The following is a 15,041-nucleotide window of genomic DNA, read 5'->3' on the forward strand; positions in this document are numbered from 1 at the left end:
TTTCTTTATTGACAAGTCCCTTGTGTTGCTGCAATATGGAAATGACTATTGATTTATATTCTTCAGGGCAATTTAAAACTTTCATCATATCTTCTTCTTTACAAATCACATTATTCTTCAATATGTACTCATTATTCCTTGCTTCCAATTTTACGCACTCCGCCTCGTAGGCATCTATCTGCTTAAAATTTCCATTCCTTAAATATTCACTACAATAATTATTCTTTACATTCTTCTGGGACATTTCCCTATCATCAAAATACATTTCTTCTTCATAAACATCATTATTTTCTTTTAATAATATCCTATCAACTCTTATTCCTTCTTCTACCTCATCTTTCTGCATAAATTTAATTATTTGCCCTTCCAAAGTTACCATTTTTTCTTCAAAATCTATCTTTACTTTCTTCCTTTCCAATTCATCATTTCCCATTAATATATCAACACATAAATCCTTGACAATAAATCCTTGCATATTAATTTCTTTATTAAGAATATTAATTTTAAAATTGGCTAGTTTATCAATTTCACCCAACTTCTTATTATTTGCACCAATAATTTTAATTTTTGGAATCTTTATTATATCTGATAGTTTTAATGTATTAAAAATAAAATTCTCCGAGACTAATGTACTTTCTGAACCAGTATCTATCATAATTTTAATCATTTTATTTTTGGCCAAAGCATTTATATAAATTAAATTAATAGATTCAATAATTTTCTCTTCATCTAAAGAAATAAATTCAGAAGGTTTTTCATAATAGCAATGGCCTAACTTGTAATTCAGAAAGTTTACTGCACAAAATTTTGATTATTAGAATTGTCAGATTGTATCTGACCACTTGGATCTGATGTCCTATGTCTTTCCCTACTATGACTTCTACTCACATTTTCCTGCCTTGTACTATTTTGTTCCCTGTCTTCACAGCTTCTATTCCTTCGAACACAATTTACCTGTCTGTTATAGTTAGGTCGCTCTGTATTTCTTCTATTATTAAAATCTTGTCTATTATTATTAGTACTGTCATTAAAATGTTGTCTATTATAATTAGTATTATTATTAAAATTTTGTCTATTATAACTAGTATTATTATTAAAGTTCTGTCTATTTGGATTACTGTTATTATTATTAAAATTTTGTAAATTATTACCATACCTAGTATTAATGTTATATGATTGTCTATATTGTTGAATATCATTTTTATTATATTGAAAGTTATTATTGTTTTTTCTGTTGTTATTATTACTTGTCATATTGCCTCTTTGTATTCTTTGAATAAAATTAATAAAACTATCTATTGTTTGAATATTTTGTACAGTTACGGTTTGCACAACATCAGCATCAAAATGTCTAGATACATTTAAGACTGTTTCATCCTCTCTAAGTGGTGGTTCTAAATATTTTGCAACTGTTATCAATTTCAATGCATAATCTACCATATTTGATTTTAAATTTTGATTATACTTTCCAAAATATAGAATTTCTCTAAACTTTGCTTGCTCTAATTCACCCCAATAATAATTTAAAAATTTATTTTCAAATGTTTGAAAGTTATCTAAATCATTTTCAATACTAGCAAACCAAGTTGCTGCATTGTCATTTAATGTCATTCTAATATAATCTTTAATATCATTAATATTATTCACAAATCTTAATTTATGTTTTAAACTATTTATGTATACTCTAGGATGCAAATTTTTTATATTACCAGAGAATTTAATCCCAGTCTCATTTGTTAAATTTAAGTAAGGTCTCCCTATGTCTCTCATTTGTGAAATATCATCTATTCTCTGTTCCACATTTCTTATTTGATTACTATTTATTTGGATATTTTGTTGTATATCGTCTAATTTATCTTCTGTGTTTCTCCTGTCTTCGTTAATTTTTACTTCTAAGTTACATTTCTGTAACTCTATTTTCTGTTCTATATCTATTTTATTATCTTGAATAATCCTCTTTACTTCTGTCCTCTCATTGTCTATCCTTTTCTTGTAGTCATTCCGTATACTTTTTATTTCATTTGCAACTTTTTTTTCTGCAGCTTCAAGTTTTTTATCCATTTGTTTTTCCATTTGTTTTACAATTTTATTATTATTATCTTCTATTTTCTTTTCTAATTTTCTATAATTCTCTTCCAATTTCTGTTCCATTTTTTTCATGTCTTCTTTGACTTCTTTTGAATTCTCTTCCAATTTTTTTATGTCTTCTTTGATTTCTTTTGAATTCTCTTCTATTGTCTTGTTCATCTGCATCATTAATGACATCAAAGCTGCCATATTGACATTTTCCTCTCTTTCTGGATTCATTTCTGCAGTATCTTGTGGAACTTGAACTAAACTCTCCTCTTGTATAGGTTGTGTTTCTACTTCCACATCTTCTTCATTCTTTTTGCTTCTTGTACCTTTCTTTCCTTGAGACATTTTGAGACTTTACTTGTTCAAATATAATTAAAAATAAATTCTATAATTTTTCCTTTCTACTGATAATTAATTTAATTATATGAGAGCACTTATCTTCCCAAACTAATTCTTTTAAATAGAGAGCCCCACGTTGGGCGCCAAATTGTTATGATGTGTTTTTTGTTTGAATGATGAGCAATGAGTATTTTTAATAATATAATATATAGGGTTTTTATCGCGGTTCTCAAAGAATTAGCTTGTAAGTACTTTTTTAAATTATCTTTATTATAACTATTATGAAACACACATATATATCTAACCTAGTCAATGTAAATTTAAAATAAACTATCTTTAAACTGATATTCTTATAAAACTAATTAAATTCTATAGACAATCTAAAATTTAAACAAACTATCTTCAAAATTGAAATTGTTATGACACTAACTAAATTATATTAACAAAATTTTGTACCTTTCTTTCACTGAATGCCTAAATGAACTGTTTTCCACTATATATATATTCTAATCACCATTGAAAGTCTTCGTACTTCGGTTATCCTTGTTTTTGTGAAATTTCTTTTTCCAATTATCAGCTTCTACCAATTTAAGATATATTTTTCTTCATCAGCATCTATATACCACCAAGCAAACCAGCAAACAGCATTTATATTTATTCTTCTTTTCAATATACCAATATCCAATTATTATAAGTTGATTTATACTAATCTCCAACCATAATATAATTTAATTTCTTCCAATATACCTTTTTTTATCTTCAATAATTATTTGTGTATAATTATAAATGTGCATTAAATTATATGCATAATTTTTAATCTTCATTTAACTCACTATATTAAACTATTGGACTATTTGTACTTGATTCACTGACTCTAACTAACTTTCATAATAAACTGCTTGACTTCTGACTAAAAACTTCTAAAAACTGCCATCTTGAAACCAAATCACGGGTATTTATATGTTTTTGGATTTCTAGAACCATCTCGTAAGATATCATGTTCTATTTTGTTCTATTAACTACTTGTCTGAATTTTCTGGAACAAACCATTTCGCAAACATGGCCATCTCCGGAGATCCAGAGAATTCCATTCTTTTCTATTAATAATTTTGTTTACATTTAGGCTTTTCAGATCAGAATATATAATTAAATTAGTAACTAACACTCTAATTTAATAAAATACACATTTCAAACAATATATTATATAACCCCACTTTTATTCGTAATTATGATTCTTAATTTGACACTTGGAGTATGTATAGTTGGTTGCCTAGGCACATGGCTCACTTATATATATTTACAATATTAAAATACAACTTTTTACAATTATTATATGCTAATTTATTAAAAATGCCCTCACATAAATATATTTTTATAAATTTCTCTAGTATATAACTTATTTAAAATAATCAAATACTTTTTTATATCTAATATTATGTAGTATATAACTTATAAATTATTTTCTATAAACCCTAATCGTATCAATATATATATATATATTTATATATATATATATATATATATATATATATATATATATATATATTCAATCATCGCTAGAACAGTGGAAGAAACAAGTATCCGGAATGGGAATAGACATAGGCGATGGTAAATGTCTAACAACTTTATTTTTCGCAGATGATCAGGTAGTAGTAGCGAATGATGAGAAAGACATGGACTACATGTTTAGAAAACTAAAGAAAGAATATGAAAAATGGGGCCTCATGAATATGTTAAAGACAGAGTATCTTAAAATAGGAGATGATGAAGAAAATCCAGAGTTAGAAATTAGAAACACACAAACATGTAATGAATATAAATATCTCAGATCTATAACATCTAAAGAAGGCACTACCAAAAGAGATATCGAAAACAGAACGCAGCAGGGAAAAAAAGCGGTAAACATTCTAAACTCTCTACTATGGTCTAAAGATATTAGACAAGAAACGAAATTGATAATCTACCGAACCTTGGTAGAGCCTATTATGACTTATGGGGTAGAAGTTTGGCAGATCATGAAAAAAGATAGAAAAATAATAGAAGTAGTAGAAATTAATTTTCTAAGGAGAGCGTGTGGTGTATCCAAAAAAGACCATATCTGGAATGAAGATATTAGAAGGAGGACAAATACTGTATATTCTAGTGTAGACATAATTGAAACGAGACAACTAGTGTGGTATGGTCACTTGAAGCGAATGAATAAAGATAGATGGCCAAAGAAAGCTTTAAATTACATACCACAACACAGAAGAAGAAGGGGAAGGCTTTCAGTTGCCTGAGAGGAATTGTACGGCACATAATGAGATATAGAGCCATCAAAGAAGACGAATGGATGGACAGAAAACGATGGCGGTCGAAATGCGAGAAGCGACAGAGGCTGTAGGTACCTTGCCATATATATATATATATATATATATATATATATATATATATATATATATCTACGGCATAAAGTGGACTCCGCCCATGTTAAAATTCAGGTTCAAGTGAGCTCCGTGGTCAAGTGGCCACTGATATACGGAGCTCACTTGACCATTCCATAATATTGGCTCTGTCGATTCGTCAACATGTATAGTTTCACAATTTTTAAAAATTTTGTGGAGCCCCTAAGTACCCCTGTATCATGAATGTATATCGCTTAGTTCACGTGTATATATTATAGGGGTCGTTCAGATCTTGTTCCGTGTATATTGGAACCATACGTATATCGGTTTAAGTAAGCTCTGATAGTTTGGCAACTATGGGATTAAGCCGTTTATTTCCAGCGTATATTCTAAACGGTTCATATAGACTCCTTACTTTTGTTATCATTCATACGCATTACAGTATGTAACAGATATGTGTACTACCAAATACCTGTTTTTGGTAGGTACGTGCTTTTCTAAAAATAGATTTATAGATACAAAAGGATTTCATTACCAAGTTGGATGTGTTTTTTCATATGCGAAAATTTCCTAATGTATTTTGTTAACGTGAGTATGTCTTTATACGTTTTATTTAAGAATCCGGTTAATAAAAACTTCTTTTATTTCATCCATTGTTTCATGATATCTTATATACAGCTTTTTTATTATTTTATTTCTTCTATTTTATTATTTTATTTTTTTCTGGATTCTATTTCTTATTATTCTATTTTTTAATTCTGGATAGAAGGTTATCTCAAAATAAATATTTAAGTGCTAAAATAGATATTTTTTTGTTAAAATGGGTAGTAGTGCACAAAAAAGGGAAGAATGATTAATTTTTTTAACATGAATTATACCACTTCACCAATATTACATATTTCTGAATGTTTTATCTCGTATTTAGGAGTAATATGTAATCAATATAAGTGAAGTTAGTGTCAAATTTGCAATAATCTTTATAAGTTATAGCTTACTGACTGTACTTTACATGTTCAGTTCACATAAATAAACCTTGTCCCTTCAAAAAGAGCGATTTGAACGGTAAAGTTAACTAAGAAAGTGTGATAAGTCTTGTACCACCCCACATGCACACAAGTTAACCGGTGTTTGCAGGCAAGAGTCCTCCTGGCAGATTTAAGGAAGATAACTACCATAAGGAAGTTCCGTTCGAGGGATCAGATGGAGAGGAGCAGCTTATTTTTGTTTGTATATCTTGCAGATGTGTTGATATAGCCAGTTTTTCCTTGATTCTAGTCATAAAATGGGCTGGTATTCGTGGAGTAGATGTCACGAATCTGGACTTTGTTTTTTTTTGCTCTCTAGCTACTTATCTTCGGATATTAGGTGGATTGATAGCTACGATATTGTAGAGCTTATGTATGGATGTGAGTCTTAATATTCCCTGAATTTGGCTGACTAATTTATAACTAAATATTTTATAAGTTATTTAAATAACTATTTATAAGCAGCATTTAGATTAACAAATACCACTCCTCATACCTGATATTTTTCGTACTTCTCTTCGCTGTGTTGGGCAAGATTTAGTATTTGTGGCATATATGATCTAACCTATCATATATAGCCACTTTTGTCTTTTAATTTGAGTTTTTCTTCTATTATCGGTTTATATTAAGGATCATGTACAGAAGTATTCTGTATAACTGGCAAAATAAATAGATATATTGGCCGATAGCTTTTGTGGTCGTTGGAGTTTTTGCCAGGTTTAAGCAAGGCAACAACTTTGTCTATGCTTTGCTTGTCTAAAGACTTTGGATATTAGCCATTGTTGTATTTTTAGTTCAAATTTTATAGTTTTGTGCTCAGATCCTCAGCCAGGAGCCGTAATATTGTTCATTATATACGTGGATAGCGGATCCAAGCTCAACATCGTTGAAAGGTTCTCTCAGCTGACTGATTTTGTTTTCTCTCATTATAAGTTTTTATGTAAAGTGGAGTGTCTTTATCTCTAGATATACTCTTAATATTTATACACATAATTAGAATAGTTGGTCCTAAAATGGACCGATTTGACAAAAAATATATTGAACAGGTGATTTAAGAATTAACGATTACTTAATTATTCATTACCCAGGGTACGCCCGATTGCGGTGGTCTTATTAGTACTTCAATTTTCGTGAACGCTTCTACTTTAAACTTCATAAAAAATGACTAATTTTTCACTTTGCTGTTACTGTTATTTTAAGACGATATTTCGAGTCAGATTTGTATAGTAATAACTATAGTCAATATATAGTCTCTATAAGTAAATGAGTTTGTGGTATCGGTTACAACTCATATATATTGATAATGAGGAAATAAACAGGTTAAAATAGGTGTAGAAAATTTTACCTACATATATCGGCACCATTGTTCAGGAGATGGGTTTATCCTAGAGATCAAAGGTTACATACTTTTACAGGCGTATTCTAGGTTCTATTTATATATTTTTATTACTAAAAAAGTGTATTTATAATAAAGGCCTTAAGCTATCTGTAGATTCCATGAATATTAGAATCTATGGAAATTAGCAAATTAAAAAATACAGACATAATTCTGAATGACCAACTTGAGACAAACAGTTATCCCCTCCTCAACTTATTCAGTTACAAAATATGACGTGTAAACGCATACCTGTTTAATTGTTAGATAAAATGAATTTCCATCAAGTAACGGTTGAATCTATCACTTACTAAAAGAGTACGAAAAGACCTGCTTATGCTTTAGAGTATGGGTACTTTAGTACAAAGTACCATTTGTTTTTGCCAATTGCTTTGTCACTTTCTCAGCGATGGGTCTCCCTTTTGCTCATCAATAATGTTCCCGCTCGATATAGTTATTCTAAGATATTCAGATTTCACTATATGCTCTACATTTGGCTTTATCTCCTATTAATTTACAACTACGACGAAATCTTTATAATATATCTGATGCATTGATATTAAAGTGGAGTAGAATACTTGGTAGATAATATTTATTTGTTTTGAGTATACTTATTTTACGACCTAGTACATAAAAAAATAAATACTTGTGTGCTCAGTGCTTTCTAAGTCTGTAAAACATAAACATGCTTCCATATTAGATTATACATTTATTAAGAATGTCCACTCTCTGAATTGAAGTTTTTATCTTAAAATATGACTGTGTCCCACAATCTTTCACAAAAGTTATTCTTTTCTGAAATTTTCTGAATAAGGTTCAATAGGTTTTTATATTTTGTTTTACGTTTTAATCTTTAAATCGGAGTTCATTTTTTGAAAAACTATAAACATGTGACAACAAATTGCTATATGAACGGCGTTATGCATCACTAGACCCAGCCCCAATTTCTTAAATTGTGGATTATGGCGCTTTCTGGTGGAAAAAAGGAGCAACAGGATAACATCAGATGTAGACCAAACAAAAGAAATTAGGACACGCATTGAAATAGCACGTACATTATTTTTTAAACTTTAAAAGTTTCTTTGTTTTCGGGATATAAAGTTAGAGCCTGAGAATGCTTCGATATTACGTGTTCCCTACTTTTCTTTATGGCTTGGAAGCGTGAACATTAAAACAAGTCCATCTGAATAAGTTGGCCGCCTTTGAATTTTGGTGTTACAGAAGAATCCTACGAATATCATGGATTCAAAGAATGTTAAACGTGGAAGTAACTAGAATGATAGGAAATGGGGCGGAAATATTATTAACTATCAAAAGACGAAAACTTGAGTACTTAGGACATGTGATGAGAGGGCAAACATACGCATTATTACAACTTATTATGCAAGGCAAAATCCGAGGAAAGCGAAATGTGGGAAGACGAAGAATATTCTGGCTTAAAAACTTAAGGGAATGGTTTGAATGCAGTAGTGCAGAACTTTATAGAGCGGCAGTCAACAGAGTCCGTATAGCCATGATGATTTCCAACCTTCGATAGAAGATGGAACTTAAAGAAGAAGATAGAAAAAGGCATAAACTATCTACGTAATAAATCCCATTAACCTGTTAGTAACGGATAACCAGATATATTTAAAAAGATTAAGTACCTTTCTTTTTATTTTGGATTTTGAATTTTGCATAACTAGAGCAAGCCACTAATTTTTGTGTATAAGTTTTGGACCAAGCGCCTCTTGCGAGCGTTTTAATGATTGTAAATCGAATATTTGGCAACATATGTACATAAACGTGGTTAACAATGGTGCCGTTGGCAACTTGTTGAGGCGTTTAGGTTAAGAAGTAGTGGCAGTTATTGCTTAAATTTTTCTATAATAGTCACATTACAGAAGAGCTAACACAGAAAGAGAATACTTAACAAAAGACATAACATTAAGTAAAATGTATGAATTGTATATTGAAGAAGCAGACAATGACCTTGTTAAATTTTCGTTTTACAAAAAAATGTTTTTAACACGATTTAATCTTCAAAGAAAAAAGTTGAAAAAAGATACTTGTAGTAGATGTGATTGTTTCGAATTAGAAATTAAAAATTGCGCAGATAACGAACAATTAAGCGTTAAAAAAAGAAAAAATGTGCACTTAGAAGAAAGAAAGCTAGACATGAAGATAAGCAACGATCAACCAGAAGTGGAAACCTTTTGTTTTGATTTAAAGAAAAACTCTTCCCCTTTCGAGAATTCTAATAAATATTGTATATTATAAGCGTCAATTATGTATTTACAATCTTGGTATCCATAGCGCCAAGGATAAAAAAGGTCATTGTTATATTTGGATAGAAGGTGAAGCTGGTCGGGGAGCCCAGGACGTAGGCATTTGTCTTAAGAAACACATTGAAGAAAATGTTACTTCTGCAAAACATGTAATTTTGTGGTCAGACTCTTGTAGCGGCCAAAACCGCAGCATTAAAATAGTTTTGATTCTGAAAATGATTTTGGAAACTCATCCTACCATTGAAAAAATTACATTACGCTATTTCTTTCCTAGTCATAGCTTTTACCCAATGGTAGTGATTTTGGAGATTTTGAAAATGCCCTAAAATTTCAACAACGTTTATATACCGTTGATGATTACCTAAACGTGATGAAAAAATTCCGTAAAAAGAACCCACTAGTAGTTCACAGAATGAAAAAAGAAGAATTCGTCAAGCTAAGAAGAAATACAAGCGAATCAACAGAAGAGACCAATTTAATAGATCTTGATAAAATATTAAAGTTAACAACTACAATTTCGTAAATATGGAACACTTTAAATATCTTAGATAAATAATCACGGTTAATAATAATGCCACTAAAGAAATACAGATCATAATTTAAACTTTTTACCTATTTTAATACATAGATGCTAATCATGGACAATGACTAAAACGGATAAGGAAGAACTACGAATATTTGAAAGGAAAATAATAGGAAAATTGTTTTAACCTCATTATCATATCGCTACAAATCCGTATAGAAGAAGAACACATACTTAATAAAGAAAGCTCTTATAACAATATTGTTTAGGCAAATAAATTGCTTAAGGTAGATCGTACACATGCATAGACGCCAAGATGTCAAACTTGTAAAACTGTTATGGAAGGAAGTTAGAACAGAAGAATACCACTTGGGCGTCTCAGTATGCAATGAAGAGGAAAAATCCAATCATATCTCAAAAAATTAACATCGTGAAGGTTCTTCTCTGAACCCCATAACAAATGGCTAATCTTTTACTTTTCATTAAAAATTTAAATTTTAATAAGTCACGTAAATAACGTTTTAAACGTGACTTTCCTGAGATAACTTTTTTTAAGCCTGGTTTGTTTGATTACATGTAATTGATTTGATAGTCCCCAACAGATGAGTATTGACTATAGGTAGGATAGCAGGTAGTTGAACAGGCATGTGTTGATAAATATGATGGGTCGGTAGATAGTCTCATTATTCCTAAATCTGACCTCATGTTACCTTCCCCCTTCATTTGTGGAAGTCCTAAAGGCATTTTTTCTCTTGGGGCATCCTCCCAATTTAACTTGGCAATGTAGTTATTATAGAGCCTTTGGATATAGCCAGCGCAACTTTAGCATTGAGATTTAGCTTCTTACACGACGTTGTTGTCTTTGTAAGTCGAAAAATACTTCTGACGGCTTTTCTAGCAATCCTGATCTAATTAATACCTGAGTTTTACGTACATTGTTTTGTTAGCGTTCTGGCCACATATCCACACATTAGCACTGGTTTAATCACTGTTTTATATATCCTGATTTAAGAAAGTCGTATTAGACCTCTGAATTTAAAAGTATTATAAGAGTTATATATACATCAGTTAGCTACCTGAACATTCCCTTTTATTTCTTATGTTACAACGTTATCTACGATATCTAAAATGTTGCAATTCTTTAAAATTATATGGGTCTATTGTTACGTTATGCCCTACTCTACGTCACCTCTTTTGTATGTTAAAGAACATTTATATGCTTTATTACTGACTATTAGACTGTTTTTTTTTATGCTAATATCATTATTTTATAGTATTCTAATAATTTATGGATTAAATCCGTATAGCAAATTGATATTCTTCACTTTCTCGGAAAAATAATATTCTAACACACAAAATGCTATTAAATTGCCAAAATCTTCCTTGCATATTCTATTCACTTATGAGGGGCAGCAGCAATATCAGTACCATAATAAGGCGTATAGTACTGGACTGGCTAATCGTTGGAAAATGGGAAGCATGAGTTTTAATGTTTTCGGGACTGCCATCTGTTAGCGGAGAGCAGAGATATTAGTACCAAGTTAATGCATATAGTAATTGTTGCTTGAACTTTATTATTATTAAACAACACTATATTTTCTAGTAAAATCATCATGACTTTACAGTAAGACAAATTTTCGAACGTTGGTTATGGAAACATCATGTACATACCACCAGGTTCCCTATGTCGATATCCAGCAAAATCGTTGTAATAAGGAGACGGCAAACAAAAATCCAGAGATAAAAATATGCACCAAGAAAGTCTGTTTTATTCAACAGTCGAATAAACTACAGATTCTTGATTCAAATAGTCAAAAAATCAATAAACAGCTTAGTAAAATAGAAATAACGCATATTTAAGATGTAATCCATTAACGGGCCAAGGTACAAAGCACTCCTGGCATATGCTAATGATATGGATCTCATAAGAAATTCTCTCCGGTCCGCAAACATCTTTAACAAAGTGCACGAAAAATGTTTCACTTAAAATCAACGAAATGAAATTGATATTTATGTGGCAATCAGCTGTAAAAGTCATTGCCTTTTTCGTGTCGTATCATATTTTAGCATATCATATTTTGAGTGAAATTGATCCTAAATGCGTCTAATAATATTAAGTTTGTAAAACAGCTGTCCGTTTATGCTCATTCGTTTACCTTTTGTAAAACAGTCTGTGTAAATATAAGGGATTTATATAATCTTTTCATTTCGTAATCTTTTCGTTTTATAATTATAGTTCTCTTGCTTTTATTTTCTATGGTAATACATATACATACCCAATTCAAAAGGGAGAAAACCAGAGAGTTTTAAATTAAACATAAACATTATTCTCTCTTTCTCCTTATATGTTATATAAAGATCATCGTCATCGTATAGTCAGAACGGAACAAGATTCTATTGCCTTTTCTTCTTTTTGTCTTCCCTTTCCTATTGAAAATACAGCCAGGTAAATGACGTTTTTAAAATTTATGTCAATATTTCTGAAGTGCCTTTCCTTGGATAATTTTTTTTAAGCTCAGTTCGTTTGATTACATGTAATTGATTTGATATTCCACAACAGATAAGTATTGATTGTAGGTAGGATAGCAGGTGTTGATAAATATAATGGGTCGGTAGATAGTCTCATTATTCCTAAATCTGACCATATGTTACCTCCTCCTTCATTTATGGAAGTCTTAAAGGCATTTTTTCTCTTGGGGCATCCTTCCAATTTAACTTGGCAATGCAGTTATTATAGAGTCTTTGGATAAAGCCAGCGCAACTTTAGCACTGAGATTTAGTTTCTTGTACGACGTTGCTATCTTTATATATGTGTTTGATCTTGGAATTAGCTCTGTTCGGTATTGGTTAGTACTCGGACCTCTGTAAGTCGGAAAATACCTCTGATGGCTTTTCTAGCAATCCTGGTATAATAAAGAGGGTTATATATACATAAACATCAATTAGCTACCTAAATATTCCCTTTTATTTTTTATGTAACAACATTACCTACGGCATCTAAGACGCTGCAATCTTTCAAAATTATATGGCTTTATTGTTCCGTTATGCCCTACTCTCGATCCTCTCTTTTGTATGTTAAAGAACATTTATTTGCTTTTCTCATTAGTGACTATTAGACCATCAGTCAGACTATCAGTCAGACTATTAGTCAGTCCCACGGATTCTGGGGGGGGGCAAAATTCTGACATATTTTAGAAAACCATCTAACAGATATATATCTCTAAAAATTGCAACTTTCAATGCAAGAACCCTGCTATTAGAAGAAAATTTCATAGAAATGGAATCTGAACTTGATAAAATCAATTGGGACATTGTTGGAGTCGCTGAGGTCAGAAGGAAAGAAGAGAGCCTAACCACTTTAAAATCCGGTCACATTTTCTATCATGTCGGAGAAAACTATGGGAATGGAGGCATTGGGCTCTTTATTAATAAAAAACTAACTGAGAATATCATATCAGTAAAAACAGTTTCCACAAGAGTTATACTTGCAAAATTACAACTAAACACCCGTTACTCCATAAAGATCATTCAAGTCTATGCACCAACATCGAGTCACGCTGACAAAGAAATAGAACAGTTCTATGATGACTTGTACACAGCTGATTCAGAAGACCAAGAACATTTTGGAAATTTTGGCACACCAGGTAGAAACGAAACGGGCGAAATACTCTTAAATTTCCTATAAGAAAACAATCTATATTTAATGAATAGCTTCTTCTATAAGAAGATCCATAGAAGATGGACTTGGAAGAGCCCCTATGGTAAGACAAAAAATGAGATCGACTTTATCATCACTGACAAAAAACATATAGTCAAAGATGTTACAGTCTTAAATCAATTTTCGGTTGCAAGCGATCATAGAATGGTCCGAGCAACTGTAGAAGTCAATATTAAGCAAGAAAGACTGAAGATGATAAAAAGTAAAAAATTCAAACCTTGGATGCGCCCAACGAATGAACTTAAGTTTGAAAAATATATCAATAGTAACTTACTCAGAAATACAACAAGTGAAGACATAAATAACCTAAACGAAGAAATAGTAGATACATTAACACAAGCTCAGGAAAAATTTGGCCCTAAACATGGAAAAGAACAAAAAAATAGTAATGAAACGAACCAAAAAATGGAAGATCGTAGAATACTGAGAAGTGAAGGAAATGTTAACTCACAAGATATAAACAACATAAATAAAGAAATCTCTAAAGCCATCAGACGGGATATTAGACAATACAACAACGAGAAAATTATAAAAACTATAGAAGACAACAAAAGCATGAAAGCATTGAGGAGAAAAATAGAAAATGACAAAAAGAAATCTTCCAACTTAAAGACAAAAATGGAAATATTATCTCAGATAGACCAAGCATATTACATATAGTGGAAAGTTTCTATGAAACATTATATAAAAGTCAACTTATTCCAGAGCTCATCGAACAACCAATACAAAAGGTACATAATGTAGGATCGGAGGATATACCAGATATATCACGAGAGGAAATTCAACATGCCCTCAAAAATATGAAAAATAATAGAGGTCCGGGGGAAGATGGTGTAGTCATTGAAACAATTAAACTAGAAGGTCCACTTTTGATGTCCCGAATCCAAACACTTTTTAATCTATGTCTGCATAGTAAAAACATTCCAAGTAAATGGAAAAATTCGGTTACAATCATCCTCCACAAAAAAGGGGATAAAGCAGATCTCGAAAACTATAGGCCAATTAGTTTGCTTAACTACCTATACAAGCTCTTTACTCGAATACTGACAAACAGATCAGAAGCAAAACTCGATTTCTATCAATCAGAAGAACAGGCAGGATTTCGAGCGGGACACGGAACAAACGACCATTTGCAATGCCTTAAAACTCTAGTTGAAAAGTCCGAATATAACAGACGCCTTGCTCTTATCTTTGTCGACTTCCACAAAGCATTTGACACAGTCAAAACAGTTGCTATCTTAAAAGCACTATTAGAATGCAGAATATATCAAAGGTATGCAAATATTATTCGAAATATATACGACATGCGACAAATGCGACAACAACCGTTAACC

The sequence above is a fragment of the Diabrotica undecimpunctata genome, chromosome 4 (genome assembly GCF_040954645.1).
Source record: "Diabrotica undecimpunctata isolate CICGRU chromosome 4, icDiaUnde3, whole genome shotgun sequence".
NCBI lineage: Eukaryota > Metazoa > Arthropoda > Insecta > Coleoptera > Chrysomelidae > Diabrotica > Diabrotica undecimpunctata.